The sequence below is a fragment of the Gracilinanus agilis genome, chromosome 1 (genome assembly GCF_016433145.1).
Source record: "Gracilinanus agilis isolate LMUSP501 chromosome 1, AgileGrace, whole genome shotgun sequence".
Classification (NCBI taxonomy): Eukaryota; Metazoa; Chordata; class Mammalia; order Didelphimorphia; family Didelphidae; genus Gracilinanus; species Gracilinanus agilis.
The window spans coordinates 591415432-591435161 of NC_058130.1; positions in this window are offsets into that span (position 1 = coordinate 591415432).

Genomic DNA, 19730 nt, shown 5'->3' on the forward strand with positions numbered 1-19730 from the left:
TGTGGAAAAAAGCCATTTTGGTTCTTCTTTGCAGTTTTCCTCTTTAGCTGAACTAGATATTTCCAGCAACAGCACATTTGTTATTTAGTTATTTAGATATTAGAAGTGATAATTATAGGCTTTGAGGGCAAGCTAGTTAAAAAGTCTGCCACTCCCTCCTTGGGGGGAGGGGCAGTTTCTACCTAACAGTTCAGAGCTTCCCAGATCTTATCCTAATCCCTGAAAAACCTCCCTGCCTTCCCCTTCCTCTTTTATCAGTAAAAAACTTCATCTTTTGGGAGCAGTGCCTGTTTATCATTCTGGGAATACTTACATCCAACTTCAGCTAAGTTTCCTTCAGCAGTCCGGCCCATACAAGTTAGATTCATCTGTCCCTGATAACTACAAGACATCAAGCTTCTCCTATTGTCCCTCAGTCAAACCTGTGGGGAATATAAATTGAGAAAATGAACATTGTTAGAGATTTGCCTTGCTGAGCCTTGCCAGAAGACATCAGTCCTGCCTCCATTTCCAACTGATTTCCAACTGCTTTGTGGGAGGGCTGAGAGTAAGGAGTACCTACCCCTCCCTACTCACTCAAGCCTGTGTTTGGGAGGAATGAGTCCTGTAGATTTCTAGTTTTAGGGGATTTCTTCAGCTTCCCAAATATCTCTGTTAAGATCAACATAACATTAGACCCATTTTATAAATAAGAAATCCATGCTCAGAAAGGCTAAGCAGTTGGCATTTATAGAGCACTTTAGTGTTTGCAAAATGATTTATGTACATTTTCTCATTGGTGCCTCTCTAGCTTTGGTTACTTGCTTACAGTCATTAGACCAGTAAATGTTTGAACTGGATTTCAAATCCAGATCTCTTCTGACATCAGCCTAGCATATTATTTATGTTTTTAGAGAAGAGGACAGATGGCCTTTGTATTAGAATTGTTGGCCAAGACTATGTTATATGGGGCCTTGCCTATCTGAGTAACATAGTGCTTTCTCCACTGCAGTCTAATGTCTAGACCCTTCTATCCTCTCTCATTTTGTTGTCAACCTGACTGCTGTGCCACTTTGGGCAAGTCATTTATCCTCTCTCACCCTCAATTTCCTCATCTGTAAAATGAAGGGATGGAACTAAGTGATGCCTAAGATTCCATCTAGCTATAATGGAGAGACACAAGTTCAAGAATCATGCAAGATAACTATTTGGTGAATCATTTCTGCTAGTGAAAGATGAAACACAGGATTGGTGACTGCTGTACATAATTTGAAAGTCACTTGTCCAAGACTTCTGATCTGGAGATATTTGGAACACTGAAGAGCCTAAATTGAAACCATGTCTACTTTGTGAGTGGCCTGTAGAACAATCAGTCATCAATATGATTAGACTTCCTCATTACAAGTCCTATTGTAGTTTGTCATTTGAAATTCTTGTAAGCCCTGGAAGTCTACAACTCCCAGGGCTCTCTGATACAACTTCCCCTGACAACTCCCACTTCCTTTGTGGGAGGTGTCAGAGAAAGTATAAAAGAGAAAGTTTGGTGCCCTTTATCTCTCTCTACCCTGGAAGCTCTCTCTACCCTGGAATCTGGTTGACTCTCTCTACCCTAGAAGATCTGCTCTGGAGCCTGGAGGCTCTCTGATCCTGAGCTCTCTCTTGGTGCTTTTTTCCCTTTCTATCTATCTCCTAGTTTTTACTAGACCTTCCCTTTTCTAATTAAAATAAAACTCAGCTATTCTAAACCCTCTGATCTTTTATTTGAGCCCCAAAGGGCTCTGGTCAATTTTTTGCTGGTGCTGGGGATGCCACCTTCCTTTCCCTTCCTCTTCCACTCTCCTTTCTCCCATTCTGCCAATCCTTCTACCTTCATCCCTTCACTCCTCATAGTAGTCTAGATACTCTATTTTCTTCCTTCCTTCCTTCCTTCCTTCCTTCCTTCCTTCCTTCCTTCCTTCCTTCCTTCCTTCCTTCCTTTTTTACATAAGGAAATAATTGGAGATCTTATGGAATGGAATACTCAAGACTGATTTGGACAAACTTGATGACTAGATGACTGGGGACAAAAAGAGTCAGTTGGTTGATAAACAGGAATATGCCAGGTACTGTGCTAAGCACTGGGGTATATAAAGAGTGGCAAAAGACAGTCCCTGCTCTCAAGGCATTCCCAGTATAATGGGGAAGTCAATAAATAATGCAAAAGCAAGCAAATGAGGGCAAACAAGCTATATACAGTATAAATAGGAAATGATTAACAGAGAAAAGGCCCAGGAATTGAGAGGAGTTGGGCAAGGTTTCCTTAGGAGATGGGATTATAGTTGGGGTTTAAAGGAAGCCAGTAGACTGAGGGGAGGAACAACACTTCAGGGTTGGAGAACAACCAAGGAAAGTGCCAGGAGCCAAGAGTTAAGAGGCTAGATAACATCATTCCCAAGAAGCCCCTTCTTACTTGGGCTCCCCTCTTTTTTCTATCTTTAGGATCTCCCCAGACACATCCTCATTAGCTTGTTTCTTCAGCATTTGTGCTTCCTCTCCTGATTTCTCCAAATAGAGGCTAATGCAGGTCATATTTTCTTTTTGACTTGGTCCATGTTCAGTAATTCATTAGTGTTTCCAAATGAAGCTTAATTGTTTCATTTCTTTATAATAAATCACAGAGGAGAAAACTGCCTTAATAGAAAACCCAATTAAAATCTACTGCCTGGAGGCTGGAGAGCCTCTTGGATAGGAGATTAACATTGTTGTGACCTTTGACTTCCCTTAATAGATATTAACTATTACCCCTTCCACACCAAGATGTAGGAACATGGTACCATAGTGACCAGGATTAAAATATTTGGCAGCCTTTTGTGTAGTGGAAAGATGCTGGGACTTTGAGACAGATCTATATTCTAGCATTAACTTTGCCATGATGTAGTTGTGTGAGTTGGGGAAAGTTCTGTCTCTTTCCTGTGTCCTGGATTCCTCTGCTGTAAAATGAAGGTGCTGGATGGGATAATTTCTCAGGTACCTTCCAGCTCTGACCTTCCACAGTTTTAAGAATTTGGGTTTCTGATGGCTAGGGCACTACTTGTCATTCCAGATAGCTCTGAAAATGACAAGGGAAGATGCCAGCAGGGAAAACCACGAGTTTCTTTTATTATTGGTATTTCTCTCTAGGCACACTTAAAACTAGTGCTAAAATATTTCTGAATGAGCAAGGAGGGACATTGGAGTAGGGGATCTGTTAGCCACAGTTGTGTGGCATTTTTATCGGCTATTCTTTATTTATTTGTTATTTTTTGCATATAACATTACCTAACAATAATAAAACATTAAAATTCTCAGGTATCTCCTTCCCTCCCTTCCTACCCCACACTAAAAAAGGTTTCATTTGACTAAAAAAAAATGTATAACTAAAACTGTGCCTTGCCTGTTTCTATTTATTAGTTCTTTCTCTGCAGGTAGACATTCACAATTATTTTTCAAACAAAATTTCTGTTGCTTTATATTATCTTCTCTTGGTTTGCTACCTTTCATTCTCCATTTCACTTTCCATTTTAAAAAAATTAACCTCGTTATTTCTTATCATGCATTTATCAGGTATAATATATTATATTTGTTGATAAGATTAGCAATGTGCTCTGGGAGTTAAGAGATCTGGACTCACGTCCATGAACTCTTACCAGCTTGTTACAGTATATGTGCTAAGCAAGTCATTACCTTTCCATGTCCACAATTTTCTTTCATTAGGAAACATTAAGTCATATGGAGTCACATTTTTAGTAAAATTCTGTTAAACTTCTAACAGAATATCAAAATTAAAATCCAAATTTATGCTCACATTTTGATCTTTTTTTCTTACCATTTTTGCATATAACATTATAAAACAATAATAAAATGCATATGATTTGTTTTAAATATGTAATAAATATGCTTATGTAAGAGAAACAAGTTCTCATATTAATTGTCTGAAAATCCATTAATTTCATTTTTTTCCTTCCATTTCTCCACCCCCCATTTTCCCCAAGAAGGCAGGCAATATGATAGAGGTTGCAAATATATTATATCATGACACATATTTCCCTGTTAGTCATGTTGTGAGATAAGACTAGGGAAAAATTTATGGAGGGAATAAAGTGGAGCATGGTATGTTTAAATTTGCATTCAGACTCCATCTGTTTCTTCTATGGAGGTGGATATCCTTTTTCGTCATGAGTCTCTTGGAATTGTCCTGGATCCTTGCCTTGTTGATAAGTCATTAACAGTTCATTGTCATACACTACTGTCATTATTGTGTTTAGCATATATATTTGTATATATATAGCAGTCATATTTTATCTTTCAATAATGGAATCCTAGAATTTAACTAATGGAATCCTAGAATTGGAAGGAACCTTAGTTTATCTAATCCAATCTGTATCTGAACAAGAATTTCCCCCTACCTCTCCCTCCAACTAGCCACTGGACTTGGAGTCAAAAGTTTGAGTTTGAGTCATAGTTCACCACTTTTTGGTAGTATATCTTTCATTAATTCAGATTGTTTTGGGCCTCAGTTGCCTGATTTATTTATTTATTTTAAAAAAGAGATTAGTTTAGATGATCTCCAAGAACCTGTCCTGCTCTGAGATTATGTGATTTTTTAAGTGAATAACAAATATATCTCCTTTTCTTTTCCTTTTTAAAATTATGCTTCCCTTCTGTTTTAGAATCAATACTAAGTTTGCTTCCAAGGCAGAAGAACAATAAGGACTAGGTGATTAAGGTTAAGTGATTTGCCCAGGGTCACACAGTTAGGAAGTATCTGAGACCATATTTGAACCCAGGACTTCTTGTCTTTAGACCTGGCTCTTTATCCACTGAGCAACTTAGCTGCTCCATTTTATTTTCTTTTAAATCTTATATTATAGGCTTCAATGATTATTTATGCTTGGTTAAGACAGTAAGGGTTTTTTTTTTTTTAGTTTTAAACCCTTAACTTCTGTGTATTGACTTATAGGTGGAAGATTGGTGAGGGTAGGCAATGGGGGTCAAGTGACTTGCCCAGGGTCACACAGCTGGGAAGTGTCTGAGGCCGGATTTGAACCTAGGACCTCCTGTCTCTAGGCCTGGCTCTCAATCCACTGAGCTACCCAGCTGCCCCCTGTGTAAGGGTTCTTTTTAAGGATAATAAGAGGAGGCAATTTCCCCCCCTAAAAACCAGGAAAACTCCCTAAGAGAAGATTATCCCATATTATGACTATAACTGGAAATAAACTTGAAGTCCTCAGATAAAGATATAGATGGATTCTTATTAATTTTTTAAAATAAATTTTTGTTGGCTTTTGGTTTTTTAACATCACCAGAATTTTTCTCAGCATCTTTCTTCCTCCCCTTCTCAGAGAGCCATATAATAAATATTTTTAAAGATAGAAAAGAAAAAGATTACTAAAGTTGATCAATACATGAAAAAATTCTGAAAATAAAAAGGGGTGTTTTTTCTCATATCTCTTTGTTGGAATGTTGCTTATGCTTTGTAATTTTGCAACATTCACTTTTGATTTTTTTGTGGTTGTTCTGTCCCTTGACATTGTTATAGTTATTGTGGGTACTGCTTTCTTAGCTTTATTTAGTGTACTCTGCATCAGTCATATTAATTTGTAATACAAAAATCACTTAGTTCTGTAGATGTAGAGAAACATCATGATAGAGTAGATTAAGGGCCAACCTTAGATTCAGGAAAATCTGAGTTCAGGCCCCTTCGCTAACACATACTGGTTATTTTATTATGGGCAAGTCACTTCATTTCAGGCTGTGATTCACTGTCAATTTTAGATAATCTAAATTTAGGGAAGAAGGAAAAGAACATACATTTATATGGCACCTATCAGGTGCCAGACGTTGCTAAGTGCTTTGCTATCTCACTTGATTCATACAACAGTCCTCAAGGTAGGTGGTATATTATCTTTATTTTACAGTGGAGGAAACTGAGGCAAATAAAAATAGAAACATAGCTTTATATGTAGAATCTATAGATTTACATCTGGAACTATATGTGGGTATATCTATTTTCAAAGACATATAAATATTTGGAGACAGAGACAGAGGCAGAGATACCTAGCTCTTTTTAATATATAGGGTCATACACCTGGCAAATGTCTGAGACTAGATTCAAAATCGGGTCTTTCTGACTCTTGTTTCAGTACTTTACCCCCTATGCCAACTAGCAACCTGAGATTGAAAGCCACAATAATAAGTAGCAAAATGCTTTTTATTGTAGGTATAAAAAAGATAAATGAGTGAGAGCCTACACTTCTAAAAGTAGGGAAGGGCCCAATAATATCTTTGTGGAGCTGGCCAGCTACCTGGGGAAGCTCCCAGGATCATGTGTTTGATCTGGGTACAGTACCTCTTATTTGAAATTGAGTTTTGGGGAGCTTACTGAGCAATTGAAGCTTGCCAAATTGGTGTCTCTAATGGTTCAGTAGCTGGGTCTGAAACTGAGGGAGACCTTTGATCAAGAAACTCTTTAAGATAATTTTTTGTCTGTTTTTCCCATCTAACTCTCTAAAAATACTAGTTATAGTTACCAAGCTGTTTTAGTGATGGGTGATTGCTTAATGTATATGTCCTATGGTAAAGATATCATAGGGATTTCATTTTGGTCTGGACCTGGGATTTCATCAAGGTAGGGAGCTCCTTAGTAAAGGAAGTGCCTTTCCTAAAGCAGATATGCTTTGCAATTAAAACTTTTTTTTAGTGAGGATTCTGGGAACACTAAGAGGATAAATGACTTGTCTAAGATTACTTTGCTAAGATGGGCTCAAAGTGGGAATTAAACCAAGGTCTTCGTTAGTCCTCTTCACCATGGCCATCAATTTCTCTCTGATGAAGCAAATAGGGCTCTGGATCTAGAGTCAAGAAAAACTGAGTCAAATCCAGTTTTGACTGGGTAAGTCACTTAATTTCAGTAATTACCTAGGAAATTAATTGACTCATTTTCCTCATCTGTAAAATGGAGATAATAATAGCATCAACTTCCCAGAGTTATGGTGAGGATAAAGTGATATGATATTTGTAAAGTACTATTCAAAAGCTAGCTTTTGTATTAATTAGTTAGCTAGTTGTCTCTACTTCTCTCTCTTAATGTCTGTCTGTCTGTCACTGTCTTTAGAGCTGATGAGAATGAAGGTGGGAGATAAGAATTAAGCAGTTCTTGTTCTTTTCTTGTGACAGAGCCACTTGGTAGAGGATAAGACAACAAGACAACCAGGGGACAATCTTAAGCCACCACAAGTAGAGGAGGGTTCATAATAACTATATCTATAAGTGTAAATGTTGAGGGAAAAGGAAGTAACACCAAACTCACAGTCCTCACTGATAGTCAGAAAGCAAAGAATTCTCTTCCATAAGGCTGATGAATTCTGAGCTCAGTGGAGTTTCTCCATGGCAACGCAGCCATCCTATTTCCTTGTTCTCTTTTTCTTTTTCTTTTTTTTTTCCTTCTCACCTCCTTCAGCTCTCTGTTGGTAAGCCCTTAAGGCTGATTTTTCTCACTCTCTCAGGGTCTCTCTAGAACAGCTCTTTGGCTCCTGTGGCTTTTTTCTCTCCTCCATGGCAAATATTCAGTCCATTTCTGTTGGCAGTCCTGGGAATTGTGCCCTGTGGTACTTGATGCTGATGAAAACAATGTCCGAAAGCAGTGTGCCAACAGGCTCCTCTCCTTGGCGTTGGGTCAGATCCCTGTGTTTTGATCACTTCATTTATTATGTTCACATTTTCCCCTAAATCATAAGCACACATGCCCACTGTTCTTTCATCTGAGAATGGCCAGCACTGCTGGGAGGGATCCACAGGTAATTAATTTGTCAAGGAAGAAGAACCTTCTTGCCAAATACTAACAAGAAAATATATTCACACCTCATCTAGCAGATGATTAGTTCAACAAATGACCATGAATAACATAAAGGGAGGGGGAAGTGGAGGTATGGAGAAACAGATAAGTAAACCAAGAGAGAGAATCAAGGGAGATTTTATTGCTAAACTTAAAATATTCATATTGCTTCTTTAGGTTCTGCAGTTCTTCTTATAAATAAAACTTATAGCTAATGCATACATTTTTTTCCTGGAAAAAGAAGTATGTTGTGCTCCGTATGTTCTCCATGTATGAGGAGTGGGGATGCAGGAAAGAGAAACACTGCCTTTTTTTCCCTATGTTAAGAAATTCATGATTAAAATTGGCTTTGGATTGTAGAGGACTTGGAGAGAACAATTTCTGAAGACAGGAATGAATATGTAATCTTCTACGATTTAGGAGACTGACAAAATCTTAGTCATCAAGGACTCATCTTTTTAATCCCCCTAGATGCTTTCATTTGTGAAGGGAAAGGGTAAGGGTTGCACTACCTATGACGAAGGAACATTTCTGACTGACTTTATTCCAAGCGTGCTTGCTTGGTCTTTTTTTTTTTTTTCCTATGAAAAGTAAACAGGGACATAGAAGAGAGGCAGCATTGCATAGTGGATGGTTAGCCAAGCAGAGTCAGGGAGAGCTGAGTTCAAATACTGATTCTGACATATGCTGATTTGGTGATCTGGGACAAGTCCCTTAACCTCTTAATGTTGCAGGTTATTATCCAAGGCTACTTCAGTTTTGAAAATCAGCACTACTATGAGTATTTTTTTAAACCCAGTCCATGATTTCAATGGTGAAGGGAGCTCCTAGGGAAGAATGCCCTAAGGCAGTTAGGTACCATCTTTGCATCTTAAATAGTCTTAGAGAGCTAACTAAGGTAGAGTAATAAATAGGGAGCTGGGCTCAGGGTCAGGAAGACCAGGTTCAGGAAGTTCAAATAATTTTTCTGACATATTCTATCTATATGATTGCAGGTATGTTACTTGGTTTTTCCATTCTAGGCATCTCCGTAAGACAACTAGTAAATAATATACTCACATTTATAGAATGCTTTATGGTTTACAAAGCACATTCCTTCAAAGGATGCTCAGATGTAGAGAAGAATAAGTATTATCCCCATTACAGTCAAGAAAACTGAGACTTTGATTGTATTTTTCTTAAAGTCATTGTGAGGACTGACCTATTGCTTGTCTTTGGCTGAAAGAAGTTAGTATGATGAATGATTGACTCACTTATGTTCTGGAAGATTGGCTGTTGGGTAGTGCAGTGGATGGAATGCGGGATTTGGAGTTACGAAGACTTATCTTTCTGAGTTTGAATCCATCCTCTGACATTTACTAGTTGTGTGATGCTGGGCAAGTCACTTAACTCTATTTGCCTGTTTCCTCATCTGTAAAGTGAGTTGGAGAAGGAAATAGCAAACCACTCTAGTATCTTTGTCAAGAAAACCCCAAATGGGGCCATGAAGAGTCAGACATGACTGAAATGAACACCAGTATATCCTGGAAGTTCTTATGTATCCATTAGCTGGTTAAAACCAGCTTCATTTTGTAATGGGGGTAATTTGAGGAAAGGTGTAGTAGAAGGGAATTTTTAAAGGAGGTTATCAGGGATTTATTAAGACAGTAAATCTAGGCTACAGGTAGGCTGGAATAAGGAGATGCAGGATATAATAGGGCTGAAGTCAGGAGTTTAACACTGAAGGAATAAGATCTTCAGGGAGAGGGAGAATTAATCTAACAGGCAAATACAGCAGGGCTTATAGACCAGGACTCAAACTTAAACACAGGCTGAAGGAAATAGACTAAACTGAAATTAACAACAGGCTTAGTTAATTTCACAGGAAGGGACTATTTTTGAAGTTACACCTTCCTCCAAGATGGATACCCCAGCTTCCCTTCAAGCCCAGAGTATGTAAGTTCTTTCCCTCTTCTTCCCTCTCTTAATAACTAACTGACCAATTATACTAATAAGTCTGTTAAAACACAAAAGGGTTTATTATCTTTAAAGGTTGATGTGTCAGGAAAGTGGGTCAAAGACAGCCCTAACAGTTGTCTCAGGAATCTCAGGTGGGGGAAAGGAGGCAGGGATGGAGTCTGAGTAAGGACCTGCCTTTAACTCAAACTTACAAAGTGCTTTTGATATCTAAAGGGAATAAATGATGACTGACTAGTTTCTTTATATCTAATATTGTCAATTATAATTAACCCTTCACAGATTTAAACTCCTCTCTAATTACTCTCCTTATTAACTTCACAGACATATAAGGTAAGGGAGAGAAAGGTAGGAAATAATGTAGGGAAGGAAGATATAAAGGGTTTATCCAAAATAACAGTTTCTTAAATAAATATTTCAAAGCTAGGCTAAATTTCAGTTGTACAGATAGGCAAGGAAGCAGCTTGGCTGGTCAGACAACCTCCCTCCACGGGAGACCCAAACCAACTGTCTTTCTCCCTCAAGATTCCAAACCCCTAACTGCTTTAGAACTCAGCCAAAGCTTGAAAAAACTATATGACCCCCTCTTTCTATACTACAAATGCCCCTTTTCTTTTCAAAATGTGCAACTAGCACCATTTTAATAGTTACTAAAGCCTAAGGGATTACTACTCTTATACTAGGCTAAATTCTCACTAAGCTCTTATCCCTAACTAAGTTTGCAAAATAATAAAAGGTTGCTATTTCCTAAACTATGCTACAACTAAACTAAGCTAAAACTAAGACGGGATAAGGTAAAGCATAGGAAAGGAATGGGGATTTCAGTTTTTCAAAAAAACTTTTGAACAGAAAGGAAAACAAATTACATTTAAGCATTCACACATTTTTAAGGCTAATTTTTGCTAACTAGAACAAAGTGATGAATCCTATCTATTGCATCTACCTAATTTTATGAACTAATCAAATAATATCAACTAAGAAAAGTTTTGCAAATATTTTTTTGCAAATAAGTTTCTAAATTCTAGTTCATTTGCTAAAGTTAGTGTATGAATAGGTTAGTACACTTATGTCTATGTTAGAAGTGTTAGTAATAATAAGTAAGCCTATATTTTTGTAAGTCTATTGATTAAACCATAGACCTTTGCTATGTATAATATTTACAAATAAAATTTTAGAAAAATATGTCCTTGTACTAGCTTACTAAACTAACTAAACTGTCCCTGTGTGTTAGTAAAATTTATTGCTAATGGTTAGTAAGCCAAATTACATATGTACATGACATGTCAGGTGATTTGAGTAGAACGGTGTCTGTACCAGAGTAAGAGACTTTCTTTTACCAAGGCAGATATACCTTTCTCTCATTAGTGTAAGTTTATGTTTAACATGTAAATGTGAAGTCAGGAAAATGTTTTATGTGTTGTCTAGTGACTTATCCGTGTAATGACGTGTTACATACTTACTCCACCGGAATTCTTTTGCAATTAGCATGTACTGCTTGGATGGAATCTAGTGTTGTGTGCAGTGAGAATTCTGTTGGGTGTAAGTTATCTCTTTCCAAATACATGTGTCCAACGCTGATCCTATGTTCCTCTTCACAGTGTGGATGTCCTCCTTACGATAGATGTATTTGGTCACGGATGTCTTTGTAGTTCTCAGGTTTGCTGAGAACTCGTGAAGATCTGCTAAGTCAGCAACAAGTGAGGCGTTGGATGCACCCGCGCTTGTCAACTTCTGACTTGTGTTGTTTTGATGCACCAGCGCTTGTCACCTTCTGACTTGTGTCAGGAACAAATTTTTTAAATGTCTATCATATATGATTATTTTCTCTTCTTTTCTTTTGTGATTTTCAATAAAGATGATTATTATAGGTAACAAAAAAAGTTCGTGATTAAGTCTTTGTGCTTTCATTCATTCGTCGTCATCAGTTTCTAGATCTGGCATTGATTGCAAGATAGATCTACAAGGCTCTCTTAATCATAATCAGTTTAGCAATTTTCATCTGCTCTGTGTATGCAATCCTCTCCTGATCATAATTAATTTAAAAAAAACTTTCCAATCAAAATGCTCTAATGGTTTATAAGGCAGGTTGAAATTGAATTGCTCACTGATTGAATGCCTTGAAGGTCCCCCTACCACTTGGTCTCTGTGAAATAGCAATCCAAAGTGAGGGCTTTCATGGTATTTGGTTCTCTACAGGATAGGCATCCTATTGTACTGCCTGGGTTTGCCAAAGGGACTGGAGAGCTGGGGAACTCCATGCTTGCATAGCTGTGAATAATTAACTGTTTGACTTGTGATCCTTGAGCACTTGTGTTCCTTCCTGATATCTTAACAATCGTTTCCTCACAGTCACACAGAAAGAAAGTGGCAGAGGACTTGAACTCAGATCTTCTGATTCCAATAAATTCTGCATTTGGCATGCCATTCCTTGAACATGAAGTGACCCTTGATGCTGACAGCTTATCATAACTCAGATTGGCACACATAGAGGAAAATGTTCTTAGTCATCTATGAATTAAATTAATAGGCAGGAGGTATAGTGAAAATATTATTCAGTCTCCAATCAGAAGAAATATGGATTTGACTTGTACAATTGTAACTCTGATACTACATGCCCATATGAATATCACTTAACATTTCTGAGTCTCTATTTCTTTATTCATAAGGTAGGATTAATAGTGATTGGAAATAGAAGGATTGTATTTCCAATGATAATAGAATTACACTTCCATTTTAATGGAAATATCAACATTAATGGGAAAAAAGTTAAACTTAGATTTGGGATCAAGACTATATCCAACCCTTCCTAACCTTGTGACTATGGTCAAGTTGCTTAACCCTCTCTGTGATTTAATTTACTCATTTATAAAATGAAGATAGACAAACTTGCACTACGGGTCTCAAAGAATTGTGAAAGCCTTCTCTAAAGTTTAAAGCACTACATAAATATCATCCTCATCCTCATCTTGTTCTTCATCTGTTTCAATGGAGTTTATATTGAAACAATACTGGAACAAATTTGTTTTGATATTATGATTTCATACATGGTATCATACAGATTATTATACAGATGGAGAAAACTATTGCTTTTGTAATTGAATAAAAATATTAAGATGTAAGCTCATCCTTTTCAGGTTCATAGGTAAGAGTCTCATAGCAAACAGGATAATAGAGTTGATGTGCCCTCAACTTGCTTTCAAATAATTTTGATCTTGTCAGAGCTATGTTTATTTTTATTTCGTGTCGTTTAGAGATTATAAGTACTTAGTATGTGGACATCTATTAAACAGTACCTTAGGGTCATTTATATATTAGTGTCATGACTGTGTGATTAAGGCCACTGTTAGGTCTATGATAATGGTCAAGTTTCTGCACAATTTCTCAAAAAGTTCTCAAAATACAATTTGAATGGTATATTTTATTACTAGAATTTGTTATCTGCCTATCCATGAAGAGTAACAAGCTTCTGGCATATAATTCTAATCATCAAATCTTATCTTGGAATGCATTTTGTTGGTCCTAAATTTTACAATCTGAAGTGATCTGTAGCTAAGTTCTACAATTTCTTTGCAAAATCAGAAATGAGTGCTAAGTCTGGGCTCCTTATGAATAACCTTTTTGTAATTTCTGGTGGCAATGACCTAGTCCTGGATTGTCACCATGAATCACTCCATTTCCACACACACATTGGCTTAGCTATAGTTTTTTCAAACATTTATTAATATTCATTTTTAACATGGTTACATGATTTATGCTCCTCCTTTCCCCTTCACCCCCCGCACTCCCGCCACCCATGGCCAATGTACATTTCCACTGGTTTTGTCATGTGTCCTTGATCAAGACCAATTTCCAAATTGTTGGTAGTTGCATTGGTGTGGTAGTGCTTAGCTATAGTTTTGAAGCTTCTTTGTGAACATATTGTAGGCTAAATTAATACAGACATTATCCATGGGGGATATTTTAATTCCATTTTTGGATCTTAGTCGTAATAATAATGAGAGCCAGTAACCAATGTTTTATAGAAGGGATATATATAGAGAGTCTATGAGGTGAGTCTCTCTTCCAGCACTCCCCTGGGGCCGAATATAGACTGAGAGACTTTAAGGGGGTGTCACCCCACAACTGGGTGACCTGGATAGTCATGCTGCCCCACAGGAGTTGGGGGCAGTGCTTCTCTTAAGACGAGATATGTGGTACCCCAATCTGATTCTGAATAAAGACAGGGTTCACACAAACTTGCCCCATCAGTTAAATTCACAGCAGGTGGTCTGGCTTCAAGATGGAGGCAGCTAGACCAAGCTGTGGTTCCCCTCTCCCTTGTTGTCTCTCAGGCACTCTGAAACACTATCTGACTGATGAATGGCTTTTATTCATCACAATTCAAGGATTGGGGAAAAGAGTGAAGGGCAGAGGGATTTTGGGTTGCCCTCATCTTTATTTCTATGGGGTCCATCACTTGGGTGGGAACCTTTTGGGGGTCCCACTCCTAGGATTCTTACCCCACCCCTTCTCCTTCTGTTTCTATCCTTTTCTATAATTGTAAGTTTTGACTGAAAGGGGGTCTTAGCAAGGTTGGGTAATGGGAGAAGGAGACTAAGAGATTGCTCCCCAAAACCCCCAAACTTAGCTGACTCAATGATTGAAATCCCGATGGATGAGATGCAAAGAATGGCTTTTACCAGGGAATCAGGGTTTCAATTTCCAAAGAAAGATCCTCAGGAAGCCCTCAGGACTGGATCCAAGCTCGGTGGTCCTCCTTCTCCCTCTTCCTAGTCCTTCAGCCACCGAACTCCCTTCTCTTCCTCCTCGGAGCAAATTCCCAGAATTCTCTCTGGGCTCAACTGTCAGCAACTCCTTCTCTGGCTCCTTTCGGCCCATCCCCCTTGCATAAATCCCATTCTTACATAGTTGTTTCAAAAACTCCATCCAGAATTTAATTATTTTTTGTTAGATTTCAAATCTAATGATATCTAGCTGTTATCAGCTTTGACTATTGTTGCTCAGCAAAATGATGTCTGTTTGATCCCAAAATATTTTTGTAGTTTTTTGATTTATTATGTTCTCTAAGAATTTTTATCAGTCTCATTCCTGTCTTTTTTTGGCAAGGACATTTTCATTCTTTTACTTGCTTAGGGTTATGGACATTATATTAAATTAATAATATATTAGTTTTGTTTGGATACTTTCAAAGTTTATTATGATCTGTATCATAGTTGCAAAAGGGCACATTAATATGAATATTGTGTAGACATTAATTACTTTAAGCACATTTTCCCTATTCAGTTTTTAATTCAGGATGCCGTTTAGTCTCTTAATGCATTCAGTTATTGTCACCTTTTTGTAATTTTTATGCCTGTTGTATTTTGCCTGGCAAGATTATTTGCAGGGTTAGACTTAATCTGCTAGCTTAATGTAACCACAATTGTTTTTGTTGTTAGTTATTTTTCAGTCATGTCTGACTCTTTGTGACCCAATTTCAGGTTTACTTGGAAGAAATAGTGGTGTAGTTTGCATTTCCTTCTCGAGCTCATTTTACAGATAAGAAAACTGAGGCAAACAGGGTTAAGTACTTACACAGGGTCAAACAGCTGGTAAGTGTCTGAGGCCAGACCCGAACTCAGGAAACCGAGTCTTAACTCTAGTCTTAGCATTCAATCCATTGCACTTAAAGCTTAAAACCTTTAGTTTCTATTTCTGTGGAATAAATCAAGAATTGTTCATTCCAAATGACATTTTAGTATCAATGGAGAAAGATTCCACAAAAGAAGGAACTATTTAAAGTATTTTTCTGTGTATGCATTTGTGTGTATGTGTGTGCACATGTATATGTGTGCATGTGCATGCATGTATGTGTATGTGGGGGCATTTCATTCAGTGCCATTCATTTGTAACAAGCATTTAAGAACATGTTTAAGTTTGATTTCCTCTTTAATTTGGAAGTCACATTTAGTTCTATTTAGGAGACATGATAATATATTTAATGATAGAGCCAAAAGTGATTTATACTAGATCTCTGAAAAATGCTGTGTTATATATGAATTATATTGGACATCCTTTTCTAGGGGAAGTGTTTTAAGTAGAGACCAATTATCTATATGGACATCAAATACACTAAAATTCTTATTATATTAATTTTATGCTCTCTCAGATTGTACTCAGTGTGTATATATACATATCTAGATCTATATTTGTACTATATGAATAAGTCATGGGAGTGAAAATGAGTAAAAGACTTTACTGTAACCAACAAAGGCAATATAAATGTTATGATGCTCTCTGATAGTTTGTCCAATAATTACAAAATCAATAGTTGGTTGTTCTTTATACTCTTGGGACTTTTTGGCATACTCTTTTTGTTTCTCAGCCAATATGTTGTTTTATTATAAGTGTTTATAGATTTTTGGAGGGTGTAATCTGAGAATGTTTGTATAAAGGACATAAGCACATACTTGACCAGTGTTTGAAGGGGATGCTGATGTTGTTATCTTTTAAGAATAGATAGATACTATCTTCTGTTAAGAAAAGTGGGATCAAGTTTATCTCTGAGTGTAAAGTGATTTGCTAATAATATGTGTACCATTGCGCAGTATTTGAGTCTAATAATTATGGATTATATCTGGCCTCAGTTGTTTATAGTTCTACAGAGGAGCTCAAATTTCAGGTATCTCTCTTGATTTAACTATTTTGTCACTCATTATTTTAATGGTGGGCAAGTTTGATGTTTCTCATTTGACTCAACTGGTCATTTTGTTGTGTTGGTCTTCTTCCAATCACATAGATGTCCAGAATTTTTCCATATTCTTCTTCAAAGGGTTCTTTCTCTCCACTTTTTCATTATTTCTTAATTGACATTGAATTATTCATTTTGTTCCTTGTATCTGACTTAGATTATTTTAGCTTTTAATCTTTTTTCCCTCAGTTTCTGATTAAGTGAATCTAGAGGGTCTTTATTTGCTTTTGTTTTCTGAGTTCTTTTCTTTTTGTTTCTGTTTTGGTTGCTATAAGTAGGCCAATACAATATTTATGTTTTTTACTGTGTTTCGGGTAGATATTGATGGAATCCTCTCATGCCTTTCCATAGATCTCCAATAACTCTCTTCCATGGTGGTATTTGAAGACTGCCCTCAGAGATTTGCTTTGATAGCTCTGTCTTTCTTCTTGTAGTTCTTACCATGGTAGTGGCCATGTGCTGGTCCCAAATGTTTTTGCACATTTTTTGGTCTAATACTGTAAGAAAATTCATCTATTTATGATGGTTTTATAAGTTAACCTTAAGACTCCCAATGGAAACAGATAACTAGGACCCTATCCCCAAAGACCCATAGGTAGTGATATGCCCTTAGGTCACTGACCTACTTCAATCCCAATCCTCACTGTTGCTCACCACAGGAATAATCCTGATTCCTGTGGAAGTGGTCCCAGCCTGGAGCTACATATTTTACTTCTTCAGAACCTAGAGTTACAGAAGATTGGGAAAAAACATTATTACCATCAGAGTTCTTGGTGATGTCAAAATATTAAATGTTTGAAATGGATATTCCCAATCAGATGAAATATTTGAGTAAAACTATATTTATTTTTAACTGGGGTTTGGCATATACCAGACCACCTAAAATAGAGGTGCCCATAGAAGTGATGTCAGGAGCCTATTTCTATGAGATAGGACACCTGATACAGATGTGGATATTCTTAATTGGCTTATCACATGGGAGTTAGTAGCTTATTTCCATTGGCTATGTTGCCAGAATTATCTGAATCTTTAAATCTGCCAGATTAAGGTACAGTTGTCTATTTTCTCTGCAATATCCAGGGGTGAAAGACTTATTCATTCATGTCAGGAATAACATGTACTCTGTAGGCAAGGGCACGAGGGCCACCTTTCTTCACCTTATACAACATACCTGACATATGAGGTCGAGGCTTTGGTCTTTTTTGTTTGCCTGTTTGAGTTCTGGGTTTAGGAAAGGGAGTCCCTAATGATCTTGGAGCCCAGGATTCTAGGTCAGATGTTGAAACCAGCTTAGTAGGGAAGCTCTGAGAAGTCAGGATAAAGGCATAGAATTCAGGGGTGTGAAGGGGTGGTGGGATCTTTGGAAATGGAACTTGGTGGGACAAATGCTAGAAAGGAGCTGAATTAAACCTTGAATCCAATTCTCTTGCCTTCCTCAGAGATTACATTTCAGAGATGTGAGGGAAGAATGTGTGCTTGTTCTTGACATTTGAAGCAAATATTCTTTTGTAAAATCGAATCTGATAGTTAAATGGAATTGTGTTGCTTAGATCCCCAAACTAATGAAATGATAGATTCATTTAACTCATCAACAGTGCAACATTGACCCTCTGGCTGCCCACTGCCTGAAAACCAGTTGTGTTAGCTTTTATGATTGCCCAGGTTTCTCTTATAGGATTATAAGGGGTATTTCTGGGGAGATCTTCCTTCTTCTGTCTCCATCTGTCAGCCATAGATCCCTCTATTTTAATAGGCTTTACTATCTGCCTTACTCATACAGACTAAGGACTACCATATTTTTCCATTTGCCCTCATTTGAATCCTTCTATATTTACTCTTTCCGTTTTATTTTAGAATTCGAGCTCTTTAAGAATGGGGACTGGTAAAGGGGTAGCTGGGTGGCTCAGTGGATTGAGAGCCAGGTCCAGAGATGGAAGGTCCTGGGTTCAAATTTGACCTTAGATACTTCCAAGCTGTGTGACCCTGGGCAAGTCACTTAACTTCCATTGCCTTGCCCTTACCAATCTTCTTTGGAATCAATACACAGTATTGATTCTAAGATGGAAGGTATAGGTTTTAGGAAAAAAATAGGGACTCTATTTGAATTTTCTGGAGTATAAGAAAGTTTTCATGTTTTCAGGTCATTTTCCCTGTAGTTGTCTTTTTGTGGACAGCAACATTTCTACTGAAGCATTTTCAGTTGGTTGTGTTAGATGGGAATTTTGATTTGTTCCAAATATATCTTGAATTTCTGTGATAGAAAAACATAAAGGATTATCATTCATTCTGTTGTACTCTGTGTCAAATTGATCATCACAAATTTTTGCCAAACCCTAATTTTTTTTAAATTTTTCAGATTAGTAGTACTGTGGTACATAGGCTCTCATCTATTCTCACATGCTTTATTGCAATGACCTCCTAATTGACTTTGATAAGGTTTTATATAAAATGTATTCATCAATTATATTGGTCTGTAGTTTTTTTTGTGATTTATCCTTACCAGGTTTAAGTATTAGAACTTACCTCTTTAAGTGTTTGATATTATTTACTTTAAATTTGATTTTTCTTCCCCTTCCTTTAAGGCTTTTTCAGTTTCATCTTTTAAAGATTGATTTAACCATCTCAGCTTCCTGTTCTGTTAATTGAGTATTTTGAGGGCAACCATCCATTTACTTTAAATTCTTAGTTCTACAGCAATATAATTGCATATAATAATGTCATGTAGCTTTGGTTGCGTCTCATGCATTGTGACCCCATCTGGCATTTTCTTGCCAAAGATTCTGGAGTGGTTTGCCATTTCCTTCTCCAGCTCATTTTATAGACAAAGAAACTGAGGCAAACAGTGTTATCTAACATGCCCAAGGTCACACAGCTTGTAAGTATTTGGGGCCATATTTGAATTCAGGAAGGTTAGTCTTCCTGTCTCCAGGTCTGGTGCTCTATCCATGGGACCAACTAACTGCCTTTGCATATAATATTAGGTCCTGATAATTCTTTTTTCTTCTCTAATACTTTTTATTTCTTTTCTTTTAGAACTTCATTTCATTTATTTTTAATTTTTATAATTTGATTTTCTTCTTTCTTTTTTTAGGTTAGCTCAAGTTTTACTTATTTTGTTAGTCTTTTTGAAAAAAACTCTCTTTGTGTTATACTATTGCTTTATGTTCTTTATTTTATCTATTTCTCTTCCATTTCCCAAATTTCTTCTTTTGT